Below are 5,858 nucleotides of genomic sequence, written 5' to 3' on the forward strand. Positions count from 1 at the left end.
CCTGTAATCCCAGCACTTTGGGAGGCCAAGGCGGGCGGATCACCTGAGGTCAGGAGTTTGAGGCCAGCCTGCCCAACATGGCGAAATCCCGTCTCTACTAAAAATGCAAAAAATCAGCTGGGCATGGTGGTGGGTGCCTGTAATCCCAGCTACTCAGGAGGCTGAGGCAGGAGAATCGCTTGAAGCCGAGAGGTGGAGGTTGCAGTAAGCCGAGATCGCACAACGGCACTCCAGCCTGGGGCGACAAGAGTGAAACTCTGTCAAAAAACAAAACAAAACAAAACAAAAAACCAGAATGAATACGCCTATATTGCCTGGTGGTAAAATGGCTCACTCCTTCAGAGCCGATGTAACCCTACGCTCTATGAATGGGAATGGACCGAGGGAGAGACACTTGCTAGACTAGCATTGCTACCAGTGATCTGGACCAGCACACTGAATGAACCTCATGTCCCTTCTGGAGGTGGAAAAGTTTGGGTAAGAATAAATGACAAATTGAGAAAAGGAGAAATAACAGCTGAGAGTAAAGAAATGAATAGATGGGTTACATTAACACCTTAAAATAGGCTCAGAGCCGGAGATGACATTGTCTCTTAGCTCAATTACACAATGCCTGAAAGAGTGAAGCTCTATGTTTGCCAAGACCACTCCTGCTTTTGGAACTTAACAAGATTAAAAGGAAACCTGGGCCAGGTGCAGTGACTCACACCTGTAATCCCAGCATTTGGGAAGCTGAGGCAAGAAGATCGCTTGAGGCCAGGAGTTTGAGTCCACGTGGCCAATAAGCAAGACTACATTTCTATTTAAAAAAAAAAAAGTTAAAATAATAAAACAGAAAAAGAAACCTGCAAACCTGAGTGGCCTCAGTGTGGGAGATGTTCATACAATATGATGGACTGGACTAATTATTAGTGACTGAATGGGATTCTAATGATGTGGCAGTATCTTTTGAAATGTATATTCTTTTTTCTAATCTCTCAGCTCTGACTAAATGTATATTCTTTTGATGTAAGGGATCTGTGTTTGAAAACCAGGGGGTGGCCTGTGGTGTTAAATGTATGTATTGGTTTTCGTCTACAGTTCCAGGCTCATAACTCCCATAGCCTTTGTTAGTCTTTTGTTATAATGTTGATATTAGGGCTCAGAGACAGGGCTCAGGAAACAGAATCTCTCTGACTTTCTCCTGCCCTCTCTTTACCTGCCGAGGTCCGAGGACTGGGTTTGGAGAGCTTCTGGCTAGCTGAACACATGGAGGTTCCTGTAGGGTGGGGTCCCAGGGAGGGCATGGAAGCTCCATGCTCCTTCCCCCATACCTTGCCCTATACATATCTTCATCTGTTTCCTTTGTAATATGCTTTATAATAAACTTGTAAATGTGTTCACCCAAGTTCTGTGAGCTGTTCCAGTAAATTAATAGAACTCAAACAGAGGGTCATGGGAACCCCACTTGAAGCCAGTAGGTCAGAAGTTCCAGAGGCCTGGGCTTGTGACTGGTGTCTAGGGTTAGGGTTGGGGAGCAATCTTATGGGCTGAGCCCTCAACCTGTGAAATCTGACATTATCTCCACATATCTGACACTATCACCAACACTATGCATTTGGTATGGGGAAAAATTCCCACACCTTTGGTCACAGATGTCTTCTGTGTTGATGATTATTGTGGTGGTAGTATGAGAGTAGAGGAAAAACACAGTTTGAGGCTTTTTCCTAAACACTTGAGCTCTCCAGCACTCATGCACCATTAACTGAATCAGGACACTGCCAATACAACATCTCCCAATTATTGAGCATGCACTGTATGCTGGGCAAGTACTGTGCTAAGTGTTTTGTTTTTATTTTTATAATAGAAATGGGGTCTCCTTATGTTGCCCAGGCTGGTCTGGAACTCCAGCCTCAAGCGAACCTCCCAAAGTGCTGGCATTATGGGCATAAGCCCATGGGGCTTTGCTAAGGCTCCAGTCCATAGTGGGCAGAGGGCAATCTCACCAGGAGACTGGAGCAGAGACCTGGGCCCCTTCTTCATAGCAATATTCTTTCCATCTAGAACAGCAGGAGCAAGAATGAGAACTTTTTCCTGAGGGACAGACAGCTTCACACTCTGTGGCAGCGTTACAGTAGGTAGTCACACATGAGCAGGGTAGGAGAGGCACTCCCGACATTCCCAAGAATGTCAGGCAACCATCAGGTGATAGTCAGGTGGTTGTCAAACTGTTTCTCTAAAGTATTAATTGGTCGCAGCCAGCAACAGGGAAAGACAATCTCCCAATAGATGGAAAAATCTGAAACTGGTCATCAGCAGCTTCCCGATAACATCTCAGGAGTTGGGTAAATAGGGTCAAGCATGTGCACTAAGAGGGAAAATGGTGGTTAACTGGTACATGAACTTCCTTTAGGAATGCTTGACTGGTAAAGGGAAAAATGCCTCAAGTGAGCGTGCGCACAACTTCAGTAGACACACTGCGCATGCGGCCCCTCTCAAGTTCTGGCCAGTCCCTCTCAAGTACTGGCAGGCCAAGGTCAGAATCAGGGGAGAAGTAATTCAACCTCAGAAACATGCCAACATATAAAACCCCAAGTCATAGGTCAAAATGTGCACTTGAATCTCTCATCACCCGCTTGGCACTCTCACATGTGCTCTGGTGGCTCGAGGTGGTATTTCCAACATAGTGGGATGCTGTCAGGGCAGGATTACCAGGTGGGGCTATTGGGGTGTTGGTGCTAGGAGACTGTTGCTGAGTGAAAGTGCTGCTGGATTCTGGCGTTGCCAGGTGAGGTAGCTTGCAGTCTATTATCCAGTGCTAAAATCTCTTCAGTCCCTAACTGGCAGATCTACCACCTGACTTCTGGAGAAAAGGAGCCATGCCCATGCCTTGAAACACACTTGGTTCTACGGTCACTAGGAAATTGATATCTTGGGAGGTGCTCTACGGGAATGGTCAGGTTGGAGAGGTAAAGGTTGGGCATGCTCTGCAGCAAGGGCTTCCTGGAACATCTGCTGGGATGGGGATGCCTCAGCCTGTTTCCTATCTTGCCCCTTTGTTTGCCCTGTGGGGAAGCAGGTAGGACAGAAAATAGGAAGGAGAGACTCTTGAGGGTCCCAAGAGAGGCTCTTTGGGCAGGAAGTATTTCAGGGCCCTTGAAGTCACTTGAGGCTGCCAGTTCCTGCCTGGATGTTGGTTGGGCAATAGTGGCATAGGTACAGCCTCATGGCTGATCCATCTGATCTCATGAGGCTATGGACCATGCCACAGGGAGGCCCTCTGTGGGCCTTGAGACTGGGCTGGCTGCTGAGCCTCAGTTCTTGGGGGGCTGAGGGGCATGGAGAGCACCCAGAGATTCTTTAGGACAGCTGGTGCCCCTCCCACCACCAACCTGTGTCCCAGCATCTTCTCATCCTAGACTTTCCCAAGGTCAGGATCCTCCCCAGAAGACAAAGACAGCTGTACTTTTTCAGGGAGACTGACTGCCAAGAAGACGTTAAGAATGACCGAGTGTGAGAAGCTGCGTAACGTCAGCCTTGGCACAGACAGCTACGCCATCCGAGGCCAAAGTGTACCTCTAAGGGAGCCCCAGTGGTTGGACCAAGCTACCAGGTGGCCTCAGAGGACAGCGAGGGGGCTGAAGCCTGAGGAATACCTCTTTCTTCCTGGCTGCCCAGAGCCCTGCCCTCATGCTCACACCACATTCCTGCAAGGAGACATTGCCTTGGTCTGCTAACCTGGACCCTCTCAGAGTTGGAAGGGCCTTTTAGAGTAAGTGACTTGCTGGACTCAGACCAGGGTGGCAGAAGTAGAATCTGCCTTGGGCACCCCTGGAGTCGTTCCCCCTCTTTGGGCCTCCTTTTGCCCATCTGCACAAAAAGCATGTTGGGCAACCCAGAGCTTTGTGACGGCTACTTCCTCCACTGTGGCAAGCCAAGACCTCCAGCTCTGGGTGGCTGGCTTCAGAATCAGCATAGCGACGCTGTGATCTCATGCTGATTAAGAGCAAGAGATAACAGCATAGGTGGGGCTATGTGGGCCTGGAGTCAGCCGCATCAGGGTTTGAATCCATTTCTGTCACTAGCTAGCCATGTGACTTTAGGCAGGTCACAACTTCTCTGAGTCTCATTTATATGATCTGTAATAATACCTCATAGTGTTATCCTCAGGATCCAGTGAGACAATATGTGTGCAAAACAAGCGTTACAGTTTGCTCTCAACAAATGTTCATTTTGTTCCTTTATCCTTTCCCTCTGATTGGCAGGATATATGTCTTCGATTAATAGAAAATGGCAAAACAAGTTCCTTACCATGTTCCAAGATTAAAAATGTAGAACATGGGAACCTTAAGGAAAAAAATTATGTAAAAGGATACTTGGAGATATAAAGGTGGCCTTGTCAATATATTCATTAAATTTACTCTTGGCCCACCCAGCAATATATATGAATGAGGTATGGAAGATCTTGTCCTTTGAAGGAGTCACATCTAGTTGTGGAGATAAACACAGCAGACTGTTACAAAATTATTTTGGCCCAGGCACGGTGGCTCACACCTATAATCCCAACACTTTGGGAGGCCAAGGCAGGAGCATCTCTTGAACTCAGGAGTTCGAGACCAGGGCAACATAGGGAGATTCTAGGGAGGATCTCAAAAATAAAAGAACAAAAATCTCCTTATGTTGTCCTGGGCTTGAACTCCTGGGCAATATAGGGAGATTTTTATTATTTATTTAATTGTTTTTTTCACAGAGTCTCACTCTGTCACCCAGGCTGGAGTACAGTGGCATGATCATGGCTCAATGCAACCTCCACCTCCTGGGCTCAAGCAATTCTGCCACCTCAGCCTCCTGAGTAGCTAGGATGACAGGGGCCTGGGCAACATAGGGAGATCCTGTCTCTATGAAAAATAAAAAATAAAAAATGAGCTGGGTGTGGTGGTGCACCCCTGTAGTCCTAGCCACTCAGGAGGCTGAGGTGGGAGGATTGCTCAGGAGGTGGAGGTTACGGTGAGACATGATTGCGCCACTGCACTCCAGCCTGGGCGACAGAGAGCGAGACTGTGAAAAAACAAACTAACTAACAAAATGATTTGGCAAAGGCCTAATCGAGGTCTGCCTGCATGTACAAAACTGAGAACACCAGATTCCATTTGGGCGTGGTGGTCTGGCAAGGCTTAACAGAGGAGGCGATAATGGAGCTGAGCGCAGAAGGTTGAGAAGGAGTTCCCGTGATGGGTAAGGGCATGCCCGGCAAAGGGAACACCACAGACATGGAGGCATGATGGAGGGTGTGGGGAGCAGAATCAGTGAGCAGCTTGGGCTGCTGTATGGGAAATTGGTGGCCCCTGAGGCCAAGAAGATAGAAGGAGGCCTTGCATTCTCATCCTGAAGACTGTGGGGAGCCACCGAAAGGATTCTTAACAGAAGAGTCAAATGACCACATCTGTGCTTTATAAAGATGACACTGCCACTTGCTATCTTCAGACCTTCATCCCATCTCTTCTGGACTGTTGCAGCAATGCCTAAGTGTTCCCCTCTGATCCAATCTCCAAAAACAGACCAATTTTTAAAATAAAATCAGATCATTTTATGCCCCTGTTTAAAATCTACTTACTGTCGCTGGGCGTGGTGGCTCACACCTGTAATCCCAGCACTTTGGGAGGCCAAGGCGGGCGGATCACCTGAGGTCAGGAGTTTGAGACCAGCCTGACCAACATGGAGAAACCCCATCTCTACTAAAAATACAAAAAAATTAGCCGGGTGTGGTGGCACATGCCTGTAATCCCAGCTATTCGGGAGACTGAGGCATGAGAATCGCTTGAACCTGGAAGGCAGAGGTTGCAGTGAGCCGAGATTGCGCCATTGCACTCCAGCCTGGG

The 5,858-nt window shown here is 48.0% G+C and overlaps 1 long non-coding RNA gene across 1 annotated transcript; it reads left to right on the forward strand.

The window, feature by feature from the left end:
* Positions 1-2,756: 2,756 nt before the first annotated feature.
* On the forward strand, positions 2,757-5,569 carry LOC107973906 (uncharacterized). The gene is made up of 2 exons (XR_001716418.4): positions 2,757-2,948; positions 3,454-5,569. It is a non-coding gene; the product is annotated as an uncharacterized LOC107973906 (long non-coding RNA).
* Positions 5,570-5,858: the final 289 nt, after the last annotated feature.

The sequence above is a fragment of the Pan troglodytes genome, chromosome 1 (genome assembly GCF_028858775.2).
Source record: "Pan troglodytes isolate AG18354 chromosome 1, NHGRI_mPanTro3-v2.0_pri, whole genome shotgun sequence".
NCBI lineage: Eukaryota > Metazoa > Chordata > Mammalia > Primates > Hominidae > Pan > Pan troglodytes.